At 37.5% G+C, this 22210-nt stretch overlaps 1 long non-coding RNA gene across 1 annotated transcript in view; it reads left to right on the top strand.

The window, feature by feature from the left end:
• The window catches only part of LOC107970487 (uncharacterized), a 52914-nt gene extending 35604 nt beyond the window's left edge, over nt 1-17310 (top strand). Inside the window, exons 2-3 of the long non-coding RNA XR_001713075.4 lie at nt 13440-13477; nt 14559-17310. This is a non-coding gene — a long non-coding RNA (uncharacterized LOC107970487). The remainder of the gene's footprint in view (nt 1-13439; nt 13478-14558) is intronic.
• Nucleotides 17311-22210: the final 4900 nt, after the last annotated feature.

The following is a 22210-nucleotide window of genomic DNA, read 5'->3' as shown; positions in this document are numbered from 1 at the left end:
GCAATTGTGAATGGGAGTTCACTCATGATTTGGCTCTCTGTTTGTCTGTTATTGAAGTATAAGAATGCTTGTGATTTTTGCCCATTGATTTTGTATCCTGAGACTTTGCTGAAGTTGCTTATCAGCTTAAGGAGATTTTGGGCTGAGACGATGGGGTTTTCTAGATATACAATCATGTCATCTGCAAACGGACAATTTGACTTCCTCTTTTCCTAAGTGAATATGCTTTATTTCCTTCTCCTGCCTGATTGCCCTGGGCAGAATTTCCAACACTATGTTGAATAGGAGTGGTGAGAGAGGGCATCCCTGTCTTCAAAAAATCAATGAATCCAGGAGCTGGTTTTTTGAAAAGATCAACAAAATTGATAGACCGCTAGTAAGACTAATAAAGAAGAAAAGACAGAAGAATCAAATAGACACAATAAAAAATGATAAGGGGATATAACCACCGATCCCACAGAAATACAAACTACCATCAGAGAATACTACAAACACCTCTATGCAAATAAACTAGAAAATTTAGAAGAAATGGATAAATTCCTCGACACATACACTCTCCCATACTAAACCAGGAAGAAGTTGAATCTCTGAATAGATCAATAACAGGCTCTGAAATTGAGGCAATAATTAATAGCTTACCAACCAAAAAAAGTCCAGGACCAGATGGATTCACAGCTGAATTCCACCAGAGGTACAAGGCGGAACTGGTACCATTCCTTCTGAAACGATTCCAATCAATAGAAAAAGAGGGAATCCTCCCTAACTCATTTTATGAGGCCAGCATCATCCTGATACCAAAGCCTGAGACACAACAAAAAAAGAGAATTTTAGACCAATATCCCTGATGAAGATCAATGCAAAAATCCTCAATAAAATACTGGCAAACCGAATCCAGCAGCACATCCAAAAGCTTATCCACCATGATCAAGTGGGCTTCATCCCTGGGATGCAAGGCTGGTTCAACATACGCAAATCAATAAACGTAACCCAGTATATAAACAGAACAAAAGACAAAAACCACATGATTATCTCAATAGACGCAGAAGAGGCCTTTGACAAAATTCAACAACCTTCATGCTAAAAACTCTCAATAAATTAGGTATTAAGGGATGTATCTCAAAATAATAAGAGCTATCTATGACAAACCCACAGCCAATATCATACTGAATGGGCAAAAACTGGAAGCATTCCCTTTGAAAATCTCAGTTACCTTTCTTTTGGATATGTGTGTGAGGAAAGAGTACCTACAAACTACCCTTTTAGTAAAATGTCAAATACAATCAATATTAATTCCTACAGTCCTTATGTTGTACATTAGCTCCCTCAACTTGTTAATTCTACATATCTGCAACTTTGCATCCTTTGAATTCTCTATCTCCATTTTCTCTCCTCACCCCCAGCCCCTGGAAACCACTGTTTTATACCCTATCTCCGTGTATTTAACTTTCTGTTGTTTTTGTTCTGAGAAGGTTTGTTGGGACTTTCAGCTAGGAAATAACATGTTCTGAGTCTTGGGTATCTCAAATGATAGCACGTAAGAAGTTTCTCTTGTCTGGAGAGCAGAGTGCCAGTGAATAATTTTATGCAGAAGAGTGAATAAAGAGAATTCTCTACTTAAAATTTGAATCAGAAATATGGCTCATATTTTTATGTACAACAATCTCTAAGGCTTCTTGGAAAGGAACTAGCTGCCTGATTTTTTTTCATTTGAATCCACTGATACATGAAGAGGATGATTCTCCCATACCAATCACAAGAATGATATCTGTAGAATCAGAAGTTGAAATCCTATTATCCTAGAACTTTTTAAAGAAAACTTTCATATGTATTGAAATGTCATGCTGGTCATATATTTGATAGCAATGAGGAATTTATTTATTATATACTTCAGCTTTTTAGCCCTTTCCCTGACCACCAGAAATGTTTCTTTTGAATCCAATTTGGTCCTCAGAGTTTAAGAATGTTAAGGCATGTATAGGGGTTTCTTTTTTCCTTTCTTTCTTTCTTTTTTTTTTTTTTTGTCAAGCTATTGTATATTTTTACTTTACCTGTTTGAAATGTAGTTACTATTTGTTTGGACTCTCATATCAGAAAAAAAATTATAGTGAATTTTACATGTATGGAGTCTTCATTAATCTGTATAAACTGACAAGTTTAGAATACCAAAGTCAACACTGTAAGAAATGAAGTGATCCTTTATCTGGTCTATCTCCTTGCAAATAAAAGAATAATAAATTCTGTACTATTATGAAATATATGAGCTTGAAAATTTTTCAAGTGCCTTGTATAAAATGGCTTTTCGAATTCAAGGTATAAACTACAACAAAACACTTTCGAGATCTAGTTTGATTGCAGAGTGCATGCTTACTCATTTATATATTCTCTGCAATTTCTGATTCAAGATATTTCACAATTCTAAAGGAAAACCAAAATAGGATAATAATTACAAAACAAAACAAAAAGTAATTGAGGAAGATAATTGAGCAACTTATTCTCAACAACTAGCTTTTTAACAAACAGAAAAATGCACTAAAAATACTGCCTAGTTGTTTAAAGTAGGCTGAGATTGACTGTATGCCCTAAGTGAGTGTCATAAAGAAAAAATTACCTTTGAGGGAGCACAGTGGTTAAATTTAAAAGATTTATTGTTTAACCTCAGGAAGACTTTCAGTAACTTCTTATAAAATGTATACATTTAATGGAAGACATGCTATGCTTCTTATAAGAATTTGTTCCAAGTCACTGTGTATAATTAATGGCTTGTCTACATATTTTTTCAATAAAACTGTTCGTGCAGAATTTTAAGTAGGCACTTTCAATACCAGAATGAATGTATCTTTGTGAAGATACCATTTATGTACCATAACATCCAAAGCATAATAAGGAGATTTTGATACACTGCAGATTTAGAACTGAGTTGGAAAACAAAACTTCAGGATACTGTCTTGTCAGCACAAAGCAAATAAATTCATGAAAGTTGAGATTTAAATTCACAAACTTATCAGCAATAAAATCAAAGTAATTTTATTATAAGTTTTTTGACACCAGATTATATGGGGTAGATAATTTACTTTCTAATCAAGCAATTGATACATATAAACCTGAAATAGAGAGTTCTGCCTTTTAATTAGATACATTGTTAAGCAAAGAATGGTTGAAGCAACAGTTGAGAATTACCTTTTTCTCTTTTTGCTGTTCTTACAAGGACAGTTTCTAGAATTGTTTTCAAAACAATAGAAAAGAAAATTTCACTTACTCACTTAATTTAACTTTTGTTAATGTACTTTGCCAAAATTAGCAAACTATGAAAGGAAAGTTTGCCTTTTCAATATATATGTAAGTGGCAAGTAAAAGTTGTTCTTAAATCACATGATCTGATAGAAATAACATGGGATCCAAAAGAGTTCTGAAGGTGTTCAGGAAATGCCAGCCCTAAGTGGATTGCTTTGGTGTACTGATTACATCGAACTGAAAATATTTGAAAAACAACAAATGCGGGACATGCTTTCTCTGCACTCCCTTTACCTTCCTCAAGAGAGACCCTCCAAAAGGAACTTTCAGTACCAGAATGAATGTATCTTTGTGAAGATACCATTTATCTACCATAATATCCAAAGCATAATGAGGAGATTTTGATACACTGCAGATTTAGAACTGAAATGGAAAACAAAGCTTCAAGATATTGTCTTGTCAGCACAAAGACATTCATCTCCTTCCTAGGAGTTTCATTAGCCAGAGAAAATTGACTCCTCCTATCACAGGAGAGAAGACTAAGAGTCCATACCACACCAAGACAGACTGTCACAAACTATCATCTATTCTGCTAAGGGTCTGGTCATCTTTCCCAAAAGTCATTTGCTCTCCCCTAAGTTTTCTACATTCTCCCTCCTGCCTTCCCTATAAGCTCCTAAATCTCACTGGGTTTTTTCTTGGTGGCGTTTTGTTTTGTTTTGTTTTGGTTTTGCATCCACTTTTCTTTCCTGTGATTCCCCCATGCATGTAATAAATGTGTACACCTTTTCTTCTTTTGACATGCCTGTTATCCATTTATTTCATAGACTCAGTTATCATTATGATAACCTTCAGAGGGTAGAGGGAAAGTTCTCCCAGTCCTACAGTTCCAAAAGAAAAGAGCTTGTAATTGAAAATGCAAAAGTCATATAAACTTTGGACAAAGTTAGCTTCTTATACAATATGTTCAGAAAGAAGAGGTGTGTTGCAGACGAAGGGACATTTCCCTGGTCTTAGCTCCTAAGTTTCTCTGAGAAGAAGCAGTTACCAGCAGTTAAACACCGGACTCCCAAATTATAAAAGCCCAAGTGTTGAGGTTAAATCATTAGTTGTCACCTGTGAATCATAAAGTCTGAACTCTTTAAATTACAAACACACATAGAAAGGGGATTCTTATACAGGGATCCATGAGTGGAACTGCAAAGTTTTGTCAAAATCTGTATATATGTTTTCTTTTTAAGGGTCATAGATTTCAATATATGTTAAAAAATATCTGGAGCCAGTAAAGATTAATAATCATTTTCAGTTTTGTGCTGAAGCTGGCTTATCCTGGCCTGTACCAGCTTTTGAGAGCTGATTATTAAATTTTCAAAAATGTTGTGAACTGGTTATCAAATTGCTGGTAGCTTAAAATTGGCCAGGGTGGGAGTATTTAAAACATGGAAATGGGCAAGTTGTACAAATTATGGCTTTTCTCCCTCCAACACACCCCCTCCCGCCCCAGCACACCACTGGCTCATCTTTATTTTCAGGAGAGAAAAAGATATTTCGTATGAATAAAGGTAAATTATACACTTGTTTGTTTTATACTTTTCCACCTCTTAAGCTTAATTGTGTTTTAATAATGTGTAATTGAATACATTAACATTTAGATGTTAGTAAACTAATAACAAATGTTCATTAATTATTTCTCTTGAGTAGAGGAATACAAAATTTGCACCTGTTGTTGTATAGAATGATTTTTAAAATCTCATTCAATCCCCCAGAAATTTAAGATTTTTTTTCAAGAATTTATATATAAAATTTTTACTTATAAACAGATAGCTCACAAAAAGTATGGGTTTTTTTTTGGATTATAAATGAACTATTCCACTCACCAAACTGCTGAGACATTTTATTTTCTGGTATTTTGAAATGAAAACAAAACACAAGAATGTGATGATGAAGCAAGTGAAAATTAAAAGGGTACAGACTTTAGAAGTATCATAAGCTAAAAATAAAATGAAACAAATCTGTAAATGAACCAAAAGCCCAGGCAGATATAACACAGTAAATTATGAGAGGCTAAAAAAATGAGGAGGTGACAAACAATAAAGTGAAAATCTCTGATAAAGCCAAAAATATTTGAATGGCAGTCAACAAAATAGAAGAAAAACATGACACTCATGACAAGGCAGAACTATGGAAATGCATCCCCGGGGGTAATACAATAGAGCTGTGAATTAGTGGAGGCGGATCACCAATACTGGGCAACTAAAGCCCGCTAACATAATTCAAAGGATGGAGAAATTCTGTAAAGATAAAAAGTCTGAAATCTATTATGGTATAGTCAAATGAGTGTCATTTCTAATATACACACTTATTTTTCAAGAGTTGATAATATGAAGTAAAAATTTAGTATGCAAAGTTCAAATTTTCCATTTGTTGACCAATTCATTTTTATTAAATATTTTCCAGCAATTAAGCTAAAGTGGTACCAGAACAGAGTAGACATTCTGAGCTTTCACTTTACAAAAGCTACACATAAATCTAGATACTTTTTAAGGGTATAAACAAAGTCAGAGCCTGTGTGATATTTCAATAAACAACTGGAGAAAAATTTTCTTTAAGAACAGATTACATACATATTGACCTCTTTGAGATACTTATTCTGAGATTCAGTTCAGAATCTGGGGTTTTGTTTTGTTTTGTTTTCAGACGGAGTCTCTCTCTGTCACCAGGCTGGAGTACAGTGCACAATCTGGGCTCACTGCAACCTCCGCCTCCTGGGTCCAAGCGATTCTCCTGCCTCAGCCTCCCGAGTAGCTGGGACTACAGGCACGTGCCACCACACCCAGCTAACTTTTGTATGTTTTTTTAGTGGAGATGGGGTTTCACCATGTTGGCCAGGATGGTCCCGATCTGTGGACCTTGTGATTTGCCTGCCTCGGCCTCCCAAAGTGCTGGGATCACAGGCGTGAGCTACTGCGCCCAGCTCAGAATCTGGGTTTTAACCAGATTTGCCATTATAAAATGAAATGAAACCAAAACCACCAGTCAATATCTGTAGCAGTGTTATTGTTGGGGAGCATGCACATTTGTTTGAGCTTATTTATATATACAGAGCTGTTTAGCTTAATATTTAAATTGAAAATTTTTAGTATTTTTAGAATGTTTTAGATACTTTGATGAATAAATTTTGTGTTAACAAACTACTATTAAAAAAACTTATAGGTTATATATTTCTGAACACATTGGCAGATGTAAATGACAAAGTTATATTCACACAATCATCAGTTTTTCTTGTACAGAATTGACATTTTGTCAAAAAGTTAAAATCTTTGAAATGTATTTTCTGTCCTCATCCTTCCCCTTTTGAGCCTTTTTTCCCCCCTGGGTTGGTTATAAAATGTTCCCTAACTTCAGGCATCTGATTAAGTTTTGGGTTTTCTCCCTTCCTCCCAACTCATATGGATTGGTAATGATCTGATAGAAGACAATTGCCAAAAATCAATGAAATATGTTTTAAATTAAACTTCTCCAAGATAATATTCATATTAATCCTTCTTTAATTGCTGAATGAGGAATAATTGTTCATTGACCCTTAAAATCCTAAAACTTAATCAGCTCACTGGAGTGGATGAATGGATATTTGTCCAGATGAGAATGCTAAAGGTCTACTTCAAGGGGTTCATAATAGTAAAAATGTCCTTTTCTTCCATCAGAAGCTTCATCCTGGATCTTTTCATCCTTGTTTTTCTACTAGCTCTCCTTCTCCAAATACACTGACTTGGAACCCCAGTTTCAGTGGTGGACTGCATGGATTTGATTCTAAGCTATGCTATAATGAGAAAGTAGCTCTAACCCTATTCTTATTTTCTTCATCTGTAATATAGAAATCATCATCAGACAATATACAGACAGGGGCCAGTTACTTCATGATAATAATAGGTGAAAAGGGAGAGTATGTGGGTGTAGACATGGGAAAGTGAGTTTAAATGGTTTCAGGAGTCTGTGGAAGTTGTCTTTGGGTGATTCAATGTTCTCAGGGAAGCACAACCATAAAAGACATTGAGGATTTCTGGGGAAGTGTTAGGGATTAGAGACAGGATAAGATACAAAACTAGGTAAATTAGTGAGTGAATAGATGGGAACATACGTAGTATGATTGATTGATAGGCGGCACTGAGATTCTCAGTTTCAAGTGGGATATTTTTCAATTTGCTCCATATAGCTAGTTGCTCAAATATATGTGGGGATTTGGTGGAAATTTGGATCTAACCAGGGTTATTTTCCTGGTTATATTCAGCAAAGTGAAAGAGAAACAAGAAAGTTGAAGTTTCCTGGGAATGGTTGGCCATGGAATTTAGGCAGGAGAACAGGCAACAGAGTACATCAAGGAGGTAAGGGTCATTGTGAATATGATAAAATAATAGTTTGGAGGTCTCAGAGAGATTGAAAGATTTTATGTCAGGGTATGAATGGGAATGATTATAGGAGGAGCTCAGAGAATGGGATAAATGAAATTGTGACTAGAGAGAAGTTGCTGTTCTAAGTAATGACGATGCTTCACTCAGTCCTTCTGGAAGTGTGGTCCCTGTGCTAGCAGCATCAGCATCACCTGGGAACTTACTAGAACTGCATATTCTCAGGTTACACCCCCAGATCTACCAAATCTGAAATTCCAATAGCAGGCCTCAGCAATCTCTTATTTTAACACAACTGTAGGCAATTTTGAGGCACACAGTAGTTAGCACAACTGGTCTAGGGTATGTCCTATTTGGTCTTCCTCCCCAGTTCATGGTACAGAGTTCCTAAAACTTGAAATTTCCTGATAGAGATGAGAGGACCATCCTTTACTAGTCATAAGTCCCTTTTAGCCATACCTGAGTTTATGCTATTGACATGACATGACTGGTGGCTACAGACCCGTATAGCTTCAGGGTGGGTGCTGGACACCAGAAAGATGAAGGCATAACTAGATGGTTGAAACTGTCAGCCCTCTCCTCCATCACCTCTGAGGTGCTGGGAGGGTGACACAATGATATACCCAGAGGGCATATGGCAGCTTTGTGTCCCTTTTCACCATACCTGGCCCGATGTGTGTCTTCTATTTGACTATTCCTGATTTGTATCAGACAGTAAATGTAAGCAAAGTGCTTTCGTGGGTTCTGTGAGCCATCTTAGCAAAGTATAGAACCTGGGGAAGGAATCCATGGAAGTCCTAATTTACAGCCAGTTGGTCAGGAGTGTGGGAGGCCCACAACTCATCTCTAATGGTTGTGGAGGGGGCAGTCTTGTGGGTCTGAACCCTGAACTTGTGGGATCTGATGCTATCTCCAGATAGATAGTCTCAGGATTGAATTGAATTGTAGGACACCAGTTGGTGTCCTGAGAGTTGAAGAATTGGTTGGGGTGAGACTAAATCCACAAATTTGATCTCAGAAGTTTGAGTAGAAACAATTCTGTTGGAAAACATTATCATTAGATCAAAGGTGTTCATAGAACTGAGAGATCAAGATGAGATTAGAGTTTAGTAAATGCTATTTTTAAAGACATTAATCTTTACTTAATTAATGGAGATAATTACTTAATTATCTCCATTTTGACTTTAAATTTATAACTAAAAAATTGCTATTTTATCTATTTCCCATAAATGGAAATTGAAAAGCAGTAGCAAAATGCTTCGACAGAAAATCTGCCCTTTTTATTCTCAAGAGGAAGAATGGCCTTAAGCACAAAGTTAGAAAAACTTTCATAATTTTTTAAGTTGCCATATTTTATAGCTTTGAACAAGTTGAATTGTTAACTAGTCTGCCCAGGGAATGGAGCCCTCTAATATAATTTCCTTACTATTTAGATAAGATCTTTGTTGTTGAAAATCTTAATCTTTTTAATGATCCTGTTTTCAGAGCCTGATATTAATGATTCATGAAACTCATTAAATGCAGTTGTGCATCTGATTTGAAAATCATGAGGGAGATATTTGGTCAGATATGCATAGCAAATCTATGTCACTAGATATATGTCCCTGCTACCCATGTCACAACCTTTATGTCTACTCTTGAATTGAGCTTTTGCTACATGTTTTATTTTTGAGGTTTAAGAATTATTCATTTATCTGATGGAAAATTGTGTTTCTCTTGGTAGAATAGAGCCCAATTTATCTTTTCTATTTTTCATGGAGACATGAAAGCATGTGAATTTGGAATCAGACAAACCTGAGTTCCACCATGCTTTCTTCCTCTTGCAAGCCATGAAATCCACAGTGGGTTAGTGGACATTACAAAGCCTCTGGTCCCACCTTCTTAAGACGGAAAAAAAAATACTAATTGAAAGAATGAATGTGATAATGAGAAGAAATGGTATCAATAAAGTTTTTGGAACCCAGTAAGTTCTAACAAATGCTAGTTCTTTTCTTTCATTATTCAAAATCTAAATAGAAGCCAGTTGGTAATTCCAAAATAATAGTATGAAGACAAACAAAAAGTTTGTTAACTGACCTTCAACCATTGAGACCTTATGTTATAAGAAGCAAAATTAACAAATATTTTCTCCCTTTTACAACTGTACACCCTCTGAGAAAGACAGACAGTGTTCCAATCAAGACAATGATAGTATTCTGTGCACACATAGGAAGGGAAGAAGAATAAGAGAGAACCTTTAAAAAGACAATTTTAGATAGGCACTCTATTTTTACCAGCAATAACATTTTTTAGAACTTATGGCATACAAAATAGACCTTAAAAGGACTCAGCGCTGAGAAATTTTTATAAGGGTGCGTTATTTTCTTCTATGGTAAATCTAGGAACCAATAAAATAGCTTTGATAATTCACTCATTACATTCTTTCCTAACTAAATTATTTACATTATACACTTTGTTGATATGCTATGCTTTTGCATTAATAACTCTCACGTGTCTCATTTGTGAATACGTGAAAACTAGTTGTACGATAAGGAAAATGTAATTTTGAAACATCTTCAAAAACAGTTGCATAATTTAACAAATGTTTATAAATTTTCATCCTTACTCTAAAAGCATAGATATCCTAAAAGTGATTGAAGGTAAAATGATTTCTTTAAAGAACTGGATTTCTCACCATGAGTTATTTTATCTTCATACAAACTGTAGTAGTGTTATACAATGGTTAAGAAGAAATTACTTAAAAGTGAGAATAAAGATACAGCTTATTAACACTTCATTTTGTGGACGAGACCTGAAAAATTAAACCTTTCTTCTAGAGACAAGTTGGAGTTAGTTGTGTATATAGAGTGTGAATAGATAGTGTCCATATTTTAGTGTCATTATTTAAACAGAAACATGTAATTTGCACTTCAAAAACCTATTACAAATTAGCTGCATCATTTGGAAGTGTCAAATTTACCTCATTAATGATCAGATAGGCTTTTGGCTCACTGTAATTAGATGTTCCTATAAACCAAAGTTGAAAGACAAAGACAGGGTTTGGAGTCTTTAATTCTTGGTAAAATCAGTAGCTCTATTTAGGGCTATATTTGCAAAATACTATTTCTACTCAAGCATATTTTTATTTACAAGGCATTTCACAAATGTTGACCACAAAAATATTTCTACCTAGCAGAAATAATTATAGTTACATATAATTGTCTAGGAATATATTAAACATAGGGATTAAAATAACTTTCAAGAACAAGAATAAATGTTATACCCGGCATTTTTGTATCTATTACTCTATTTCAGTGCGATATTTGTGGCAATTAAACAACATAAATGGCTTGGATATATAGTTAAGATATCAAAGGAAAAATATGCAAAGGCATGATTATTTTATAAATGTGCTGCATATGTAAATTGAGGTACAAAACCTCTAAGTTTAAAATTGTCTTTTTAAAGAAGTCAAAATAGACAAGTGGGCAATGAGTTATGGATACTATTATAGGGTACCCTGATAACCTAGTAACAGGAAGACTTTTGGTACTGAAAATTCCAATTAGCCATGTGCCTCCATTAAGACCATGATTACTGCCAATTTTTACTCACAAAGGCAGGAGCTAGAGTTATATGGAATCCCATATGTACCTAAACTATAGATTTATCAATTATCACCTAAAACACAACTTGGAGGACACTATCCGGAATTTGTAGGGCTTGGCCTTATTCTGGAGAAACATACACTGGAATAGGCACTTGGATTTTAAATTCAATCTTAAATCTCTTAAAAATGATGCAATTTTCTGAGAGATGAGAAATTGTCCGACTCTCTTGGCTTATTTTAGATTTGATATTATACAGTTCAAACACCAGGGAGATTTACTTATCTGAATGAACACATACCAAATTAGTCTTTGCTCCAGTCTCAAAATCTGAGATTAATTCTGGCAGCTGAATAAATTTTCCAGGGTTAGGAGTACGTTTCAACACTGGTGACCGGTACTACTTTCTGGTAAACTATAGAGGACATGTGCCCTTTCACTGCCTAAACTCACTTTGTAGAACACCATTAAATGAAAATCATTACCAGCACTTTGGGAGGCTAAGGCGGGCAGATCATTTGAGGTCGGGAGTTTGAGACCAGCCTGGCCAACATGATGAAACCCCATCTCTACTGAAAATAGAAAAACTTATCCAGGCATGGTGGGATGCACCTGTAATCCCAGCTACTTGGGAGGCTGAGGCAGGAGAATCGCCTGAACCCAGGATGTGAAGGTTACAGTGAACAGAGATGTTGCCATTGCACTCCAGCCTGGGCAACAGAGCGAGACTTCATCTCCAACAAAAGGAAAAAAAAAGAGAGAGAAAGAAAATTATCAGTGTTCAGTGACTCTTTTTTTTCATGCTGATAAACTATTACACAGAAAAAGAAAATTTTCATGCTGATAAACTATTACACAGAAAAAGAAATGTATACATTATGGACAATTAAAAGGGCTATACAACCTCTCTCATTGTGTGATTCTGGTTTTCTTTCTTTTCCTTTTCTTTTTTTCTTTTTTTTTTAAAGACAGGATCTCACTCTGTCACCCAGGCTGGAGTGCAGTGGCACTATCTTGGCTCACTGCAACCTCAGCCTCCCGGGTTTAAGCAATTCTCCTGCCTTAGCCTCCTGAGTAGCTAGGACTAAAGGCATTCACCACCACGCCCCGCTAATTTGTATATATTTTTTTTATTACAGGTGGGGTTTTGCCATGTTGGCCAGGCTGGTCTCGAACTCCTGACCTCAAATGATCCTTCTGCCTCGGCCTCCCTAAGTGCTGGCATTACAGGCATAAGCCACCATGCTTGGCCTGATTCTGTTTTTTAACACAATTCTTATTACTTCTCTTTTAATTTTACAAAGCCATAGGTTTTTAATCTGGGAAACCTTTGAGAAAGCATCCAGATAAATTTATAAATAGAAAAATAAATTCAGATATATAGAATTAAGTTTATGATCTAACTAGTGGGTGGCAACTGAAAAATTTCCAAGTTCCATAAACTGAAGTGAAAGGATCACTTTCCTGAAAATATTACAAAGGCTTGATAATTACCTAGATTGTACTAAAACCTACACAATCTAGTATATTCTATAGCAGCAATTCATAAAGACAGCTTCACTTACCATGTAGAATTCATATGTACACTAAATTTAAGGAACGCATTACTTGTTATTGGAGTAGGATAATAAACTCCCAGCAGAACTGATTTGCATGAATGCCTATTAAACTATCATCGATGTAGAAATTAAACAATATATTCAGCTATTCAGCCCCAGATGTGTGAGAGACAGAGACAAATTTCAAGAGTTCGGCACCAAATCCTTTCCTCAATAGCTCTTCGAGTCTCAAGACAGTTTCAACCACACACAGCCTCAGAGTCTTATGGTCCAAACAACATTTGACTGCAGCTCTAAAGTAAGCAAACATTTGAAAAGAAACAATCAAAGATCTATGCCTGTAGTTATGGTCAAGGAGGTCCACCTACTGGTGGATGACCATGGCAAGGATAGGGACTAACCCAAATGATGGGCTTACCAAAAGAGAAACAAGAGAAGCCACTGGAAGCAGAGTCCAGGTTATAACAGGAGCGCAGGCACTTGATGTGGGAACCCTATTTGTCTTATTTAGCAGCTAGAGTTTTAACGTCCTATGAGGCAGAGCTAATGCCCTTCATTATTATTTACTTTTTGTAATTGACTGCAGTTTAGAACTATGCTTTGAATTTAATATCTGTTGAATAAATGAATTAATAATGATGAAAATCTGTCCACAGGTTGTGTGCAGCACTGAAGAGTGACTTCAGCTATTGAGGTGTCTATCAGAAGTCTTACTCTCTAAAAAGCCTCTCGTTAATTACTGACATAGGTTGCTGACAATTTCACTCCCACAATGTACAGGAAGCAGGAATGTTATCTGGCCTTTTGGCTCCTCTTCCTTTGCCTTCCACAGCTGTCTCTGCTGGTTCACAGAGGCACATTTTTGTGGCTCTCAGTTCATTTTGCAATTCTGCTAGAATCTCGTTCCATCATCAATTGTAACCAGCTTGTCCTCCGCCCAACGCTTATTTATGGAGAGACAGACAGCAAGAAGAAATCGCACTCTGGATTACAAAGCGGGAAGACGCACCCCTTGGCCAGAATGCCTACCTCCTATGTTCATGATGGATATTTCTAATTGATCTTGGCACTCTTTTCCATTTAGCCCATGCCCCAAATTGGCCCTGAGTTAGGGAGATGGCTCTAGAGTGGGAAAGGTGTACCCAAAACTTCCCTAATCTGACTATTGAGCCTAAAAAATTAAACTTTCAATTCAACATCCCTTGTTTCTCCAGCTCGGAGTGCCTGATGATGTGGGAAGCCCCTATTCATAAAAATTCATAGTTGAAGATTGTTGGTAATTTTGCCCAACCTCCTTCTTTCATTTTTTTTTATTATACTTTAAGTTCTAGGGTACATGTGCACAACGTGCAGGTTTGTTACATAGGTATACATGTGCCATGTTGGGTGCTGCACCCATTAACTCATCATTTACATTAGGTATATCTCCTAATGCTTTCCCTCCCCTAGCCCCTCACCCCACAACAGGCCTTGGTGTGTGATGTTCCCCTTCTTGTGTCCATGTGTTCTCATTGTTCAATTCCCACCTATGAGTGAGAACATGCTGTGTTTGGCTTTTTGTCCTTGCGATAGTTTGCTGAGAATGATGGTTTCCAGCTTCATCCATGTCCCTACAAAGGACATGAACTCATCATTTTTTATGGCTGCATAGTATTCCATGGTGTATATGTGCCACATTTTCTTAATCCAGTCTATCATTGTTGGACATTTGGGTTGGTTCCAAGTCTTTGCTATTGTGAGTAGTACCGCAATAAACTCCTTCTTTCTTTGCCTAGTTACACCTCAATGCAACCTCCTGGCAGGCCAGCCTTAAGCCCAGCAGTCCAACCATGCATCTAAGCTGAGTTCTCATCAGAGCCAACTTCAATTATAAGCAACTGAGACGATGCCAGAGGCCAGAATCCCTGAGAACCCAATTTGCTGTCATCACCGTGGCTGAAACAAGGCACTTGGCATCTAGAAAAGCTGATGTGTAGGAAATTTCCAATAGAGTTCAATTTTTTCTAAGTTTAAAGTGTACAATATCATCAAGGTCAGACGCTCGAGATAAAACTAGGCTTGCGTTTAAATAGAATAAGAATATTTGAAGAATAGTAAGAGTGGTGACTACTTTTACATAGGAATGTTTTAAATAAATTGTTTTTTTCTTGTGTCTTTTAAATTTAGTGATTTGTCAATGAGATGCTGACATATTTTTAATGAAGCATGCCTTGTAAAATAATAAGTGAATGAAAAATACACAGTAATATTTACATCAACAAAGCTAGAAGACTGCATGTCTCAAGAGGCTCCATCATCTACCCAGTGGCCACTTGACCAAATTAAGACCCAAATACCAAAAAGAAAAGTAATTAAAATTTGTGTTGTATGCCTTACAAGACCAAACCTATAAAATGAGGGGAAACTTCACAATTACTTGTAATTCGCTCTGTGGAATTGTAACAGATGGATTATAAATATGATTCCATGATAAACATCTAAATGTGGTTACTACCTTCTGTGCTTTCTTGGTTCATATTTTTATTGTTTTTTCTTTATAAACAGATAATTCATTCTTATCTATGGCAATGCAAAATTTTCAGATGTATTGAATATGTCATGGTTTTTTTTCTATTGTAGGCGTCTCTAAAAAAGGTACAAAAAACAAACACAGCAAAGTCTGGTGTTGGAAAGGAGAGAGGAATAAAGCTTGTAAAGGAATGAAAATCAGAGCTTTCTGGAGACAAAAATTCTTAGAAGATACAAAAGCTAGTTACTGAATTAGATGAAGGTTCTTTTTCAGTTTTTCCCAGTTGTTCATCTCTTAGAAGGCACATATTCACATCAGAAAAGAAAGAAAGGGTTAAAACGAAAATACCTCCGTATAGTGAGACTGTAATTTCACGAAGGCATTACTGAAGACTCACCTTTTCCAGCATCACTCAGCATGGTATTATGCATGTGTGTAATGTAAAGGAAAGTGAATACTCATTCTTGGATGGGTGATCAAATCATGATTCCAGAATATAATCAGAAGCTGATTCATTATCCTCTTCAGATTTCACAATCTTTCCATCAGGAATTAAAATTCAGAAGAGGGTGAATGCATCTAATCTTCTGAAAGTTAAAAATTAGAGGGTGGAGACAAGATGGCCGAATAGGAACAGCTCCAGTCCACAGCTCCCAGCGTGAGCGATGCAGAAGACAGGTGATTTCTGCATTTCCAACTGAGGTACCGGGTTCATCTCACTGGGGAGTGCCGGACAGTGGGTGCAGCAAACCGTGCATGAGCCGAAGCAGGGCGAGGCATCGCCTCACCTGGGAAGCACAAGGGGTCAGGGAATTCCCTTTCCTAGTCAAAGAAAAGGGTGACAGATGGCACCCAGAAAACCGTGTCACTCCCACCCTAATAATGCGCTTTTCCAACAGGATTATCAAATGGCACAACAGATTATATCCCGCACCTGGCTGGGAGGGTCCTACGCCCATGGAGCCTTGCTCATTGCTAGCACAGCAGTCTGAGGTCAAACTGCAAGGCGGGAGCGAGGCTGGGGGAGGGGCGCCCGCCATTGCCCAGGCTTGAGTAGGTAAACAAAGCGGCCAGGAAGGTCGAACTGGGTGGAGCCCACCACAGCTCAAGGAGGCCTGCCTGCCTCTGTAGGCTCCACCTCTGGGGGCAGGGCACAGACAAACAAAAGACAGCAGTAACCTCTGCAGACTTAAATGTCCCTGTCTGACAACTTTGCAGAGAGTAGTGGTTCTCCCAGCACGCAGCTGGAGATCTGAGAACGGGAAGACTGCCTCCTCAAGTGGGTCCCTGACCCCCGAGTAGCCTAACTGGGAGGCACCCCCCCATAGGGGTGGACTGACACCTCACACGGCCGGGTATTCCTCTGAGACAAAACTTCCAGAGGAACAATCAGGCAGCAGCGTCTGCGGTTCACCAATATCCGCTGTTCTGCAGCCTCCACTGCTGATACACAGGCAAACAGGGTCTGGAGTGGACCTCCAGTAAACTCTGACAGACCTGCAGCTGAGGGTCCTGACTGTTAGAAGGAAAACTAACAAACAGAAAGGACATCCACACCAAAACCCCATCTGTATGTCACCATCATCAAAGACCAAAGTTAGATAAAACCACGAAGATGGAGAAAAAACAGAACAGAAAAACTGGAAACTCTAAAAATCAGAGCACCTGTCCTCCTCCAAAGAAATGCAGCTCCTCACCAGCAACGGAACAAAGGTGGATGGTGAATGACTTTGACGAGTTCAGAGAGGAAGGCTTCAGAAGATCAAACTACTCCAAGCTAAAGGAGGAAGTTCGAACCAATGGCAAATAAGTTAAAAACTTTGAAAAAAAAATTACATAAATGGATAACTAGAATAACCAATGCAGAGAAGTCCTTAAAGGACCTGATGGAGCTAAAAACCACAGCACAAGAACTATGTGACAAATGCACAAGCCGCAGTAACCGATGCGATCAACTGGAAGAAGGGATATCAGCGATGGAAGAAGAAATGAATGAAATGAAGCGTGAAGAGAAGTTTAGAGAAAAAAGAATAAAAAGAAATGAACAAAGCCTCCAAGAAATATGGGACTATGTGAAAAGACCAAATCTACATCTAATTGGTGTACCTAAAAGTGACGGGGAGAATGGAACCAAGTTGGAAAACACTCTGCAGGATATTATCCAGGAGAACTTCCCCAATCTAGCAAGGCAGGCCAACATTCAAATTCAGGAAATACAGACAATGCCACAAAGATACTCCTTGAGAAGAGCAACTCCAAGACACATAATTGTCATATTCACCAAAGTTGAAATGAAGGAAAAAATGTTAAGGGCAGCCAGAGAGAAAGGTCAGGTTACCCACAAAGGGAAACCCATCAGACTAACTGCTGATCTCTCGGCAGAAACTCTACAAGCCAGAAGAGAGTGGGGCCAATATTCAACATTCTTAAAGAAAAGAATTTTCAACCCAGAATTTCATATCCGGCCAAACTAAGCTTCAGAAGTGAAGGAGAAATAAAATACTTCATGGACAAGCAAATGCTGAGAGATTTTGTCACCACCAGGCCTGCCCTAAAAGAGCTCCTGAAGGAAGCACTAAACATGGAAAGGAACAACCGGTACCAGCCACTGCAAAATCATGCCAAATTGTAAAGACCATCCAGGCTAGGAAGAAACTGCATCAACTAACGAGCAAAATAACCAGCTAACATCATAATGACAGCATCAAATTCACACATAACAATAGTAACCTTAAATGTAAATGGGCTAAATGCACCAATTAAAAGGCACAGACTGGCAAATTGGATAAAGAGTCAAGACCCATCAGGGTGCTGTATTCAGGAAACCCATCTCACGTGCAGAGACACACATAGGCTCAAAATAAAGGGATGGAGGAAGATCTACCAAGCAAATGGAAAACAAAAAAAAAGGCAGGGGTTGCAATCCTAGTCTCAGATAAAACAGACTTTAAGCCAACAAAGATCAAAAGAGACAAAGAAGGCCATTACATAATGGTAAAGGGATCAATTCAACAAGAACTAACTATCCTAAATATATATGCACCCAATACAGGAGCACCCAGATTCATAAAGCAAGTCCTGAGTGACCTACAAAGAGACTTAGACTCCCACACAATAATAATGGGAGACTTTAACACCCCACTGTCAACATTAGACAGATCAACAAGACAGAAAGTTAACAAGGATATCCAGGAATTGAACTCACCTCTGCACCAAGCAGACCTAATAGACAACTACAGAACTCTATACCCCAAATCAACAGAATATGCATTCTTTTCAGCACCACACCACAGCTATTCCAAAATTGACCACATAGTTGGAAGTAAAGCACTCCTCAGCAAAAGTAAAAGAACAGAAATTATAACAAACTGTCTCTCAGACCACAGTGCAATCAAACTAGAACTCAGGATTAAGAAACTCACTCAAAACCGCGCAACTACATGGAAACTGAATAACCTGCTCCTGAATGACTACTGGGTACATAATGAAACGAAGGCCTTTGAAACCAACGAGAACAAAGACACAACATACCAGAATCTCTGGGACACATTCAAAGCAGTGTGTAGAGGGAAATTTATAGCACTAAATGCTCACAAGAGAAAGCAAGAAAGATCTAAAATTGACACCCTAACATCACAATTAAAAGAACTAGAAAAGCAAGAGCAAACACATTCAAAAGCTAGCAGAAGGCAAGAAATAACTAAGATCAGAGCAGAACTGAAGGAAATAGAGACACAAAAAAACCCTTCAAAAAATCAATGAATCCAGGAGCTGGTTTTTTTGAAAAGATCAACAAAATTGACAGACCACTAGCAAGACTAATAAAGAAGAAAAGAGAGAAGAATCAAATAGATGCAATAAAAAATGATAAAGGGGATATCACCACAGATCCCACAGAAATACAAACTACCATCAGAGAATACTATAAACACCTCTACACAAACAAACTAGAAAATCTAGAAAAAATGGATAAATTCCTCGAAACATACACTCTCCCAAGACTAAACAAGGAGGAAGTTGAATCTCTGAATAGACCAATAACGAGCTCTGAAATTGAGGCAATAATTAATAGCTTAACAACCAAAAAAAAGTCCAGGACCAGATGGACTCACAGCTGAATTCTACCAGAGGTACAAGGAGGAAGTGGTACCATTCCTTCTGAAACTATTCCAATCAGTAAAAAAAGAGGGAATCCTCCCTAACTCATTTTATGAGGCCAGCATCATCCTGATACCAAAGCCGGGCAGAGACACAACCAAAAAAGAGAATTTTAGACCAATATCCCTGATGAACATTGCTGCAAAAATCCTCAATAAAATACTGGCAAACCGAATCCAGCAAAACATCAAAAAGCTTATCCATTATGATCAAGTGGGCTTTATCCCTGGGATGCAAGGCTGGTTCGACATATGAAAATCAATAAATGTAATCCAGCATATAAACAGAACCAAAGACAAAAACCACATGATTATCTCAATAGATGCAGAAAAGGCCTTTGACAAAATTCAACAACCCTTCATGCTAAAAACTCTCAATAAATTAGGTATTGATGGGACGTATCTCAAAATAATAAGAGCTATCTATGACAAACCCACAGCCAATATCATACTGAATGGGCAAAAACTGGAAGCATTCCCTTTGAAAACTGGCACAAGACAGGGATGCCCTCTCTCACCACTCCTATTAAACATAGTGTTGGAAGTTCTGGCCAGGGAAATCAGGCAGGAGAAGGAAATAAAGGGCATTCAATTAGGAAAAGAGGAAGTCAAATTGTCCCTGTTTGCAGATGACATGATTGTATATCTAGAAAACCCCATCATCTCAGCCCAAAATCTCCTTAAGCTGATAAGCAACTTCAGCAAAGTCTCAGGATACAAAATCAATGTGCAAAAATCACAAGCATTCTTATACACCAATAACGGACAAACAGAGAGCCAAATCATGAGTGAACTCCCATTCACAATTGCTTCAAAGAGAATAAAATACCTAGGAATCCAACTTACAAGGGACGTGAAGGACCTCTTCAAGGAGAACTACAAACCACTGCTCAATGAAATAAAAGAGGATACAAACAAATGGAAGAACATTCTATGCTCATGGGTAGGAAGAACCAATATCGTGAAAATGGCCATACTGCCCAAGGTAATTTATAGATTCAATGCCATCCCCATCAAGCTACCAATGACTTTCTTCACAGAATTGGAAAAAACTACTTTAAAGTTCATATGGAACAAAAAAAGAGCCCGCATCACCACGTCAATCCTAAGCCAAAAGAACAAAGCTGGAGGCATCACGCTACCTGACTTCAAACTACGCTACAAGGCTACAGGACCCAAAAGAGCATGGTACTGGTACCAAAACAGAGACATAGACAAATGGAACAGAACAGAGCCCTCAGAAATAATGATGCTTATCTACATCCATCTGATCTTTGACAAATCTGACAAAAACAAGAAATGGGGAAAGGATTCCCTATTTAATAAATGGTGCTGGGAAAACTGGCTAGCCATATGTAGAAAGCTGAAACTGGATCCCTTCCTTGCACCTTATACAAAAATTAATTCAAGATGGAATAAAGACTTACATGTTAGACCTAAAACTATAAAATCCCTAGAAGAAAACCTAGGCAATATTATTCAGGACATAGGCATGGGCAAGGACTTCATGTCTAAAACACCAAAAGCAATGGAAACAAAAGCAATGGCAACAAAAGCCAAAACTGACAAATGGGATCTAATTAAACTAAAGAGCTTCTGCAAAGCAAAAGAAACTACCATCAGAGTGAACAGGCAACCTACAAAATGGGAGAAAATTTTTGCAACCTACTCATCTGACAAAGGGCTAATATCCAGAATCTACAATGAACTCAAACAAATTTACAAGAAAAAAACAAACAACCCCATCAACAAGTGGGCGAAGGATATGAACAGACACTTCTCAAAAGAAGATATTTATGCAGCCAAAAAACACATGAAAAATGCTCATCATCACTGGCCATCAGAGAAATGCAAATCAAACCACAATGAGATACCATCTCACACCAGTTAGAATTGTGATTATTAAAAAGTCAGGAAACAACAGGTGCTGGAGAGGATGTGGAGAAATAGGAACACTTTTACACTGTTGGTGGGACTGTAAACTAGTTCAACCATTGTGGAAGTTGGTGTGGCGATTCCTCAGGGATCTAGAACTAGAAATACCATTTGACCCAGCCATCCCATTACTGGGTATATACCCAAAGGATTATAAATCATGTTGCTATAAAGACACCTGCACACATATGTTTATTGCCACACTATTCACAATAGCAAAGACTTGGAACCAACCCAAATGTCCAACAATGATAGACTGAAGAAAATATGGCACATATGGATGAAGCTGGAAACCGTCATTCTCAGCAAACTATCGCAAGGACAAAAAACCAAACACCGCATGTTCTCACTCACAGGTGGGAATTGAACAATGAGAACACATGGATACAGGAAGGGGAACATCACACACTGGGGACTGTTGTGGGGTGGAGGGAGAGGGGAGGGATACCACTAGGAGATATAACTAATGCCAAATGACGAGTATAATGGGTGCAGCACACCAATATGGCACATGTATACATATGTAACAAACCTGCACGTTGTGCACATGTACCCTAAAACTTAAAGCATAATAATAAAAAAAAATTAACAGGAGCCTTTTATACAGATAAGTTTGCTTTGCACCATGATCAGCATTAAAGAGCATCATAGATTTAAACCATATTTACACAGTTAAAACAATATAACCAAATATGCAATATATTATGTAACATTGTACAAGATGCTTTTCAAACATGCAAACTGACCTTTAAAACAATTTTTCATAAAATAACATTTTTAGGTAAGAGAAAAGACAGGCATGTGGTTAGGGCAAAATATTACTGTT

This window comes from Pan troglodytes, chromosome 2 (genome assembly GCF_028858775.2).
Source record: "Pan troglodytes isolate AG18354 chromosome 2, NHGRI_mPanTro3-v2.0_pri, whole genome shotgun sequence".
NCBI classification, from domain to species: Eukaryota; Metazoa; Chordata; class Mammalia; order Primates; family Hominidae; genus Pan; species Pan troglodytes.
This window is presented reverse-complemented; position numbering and strand designations above follow the sequence as displayed.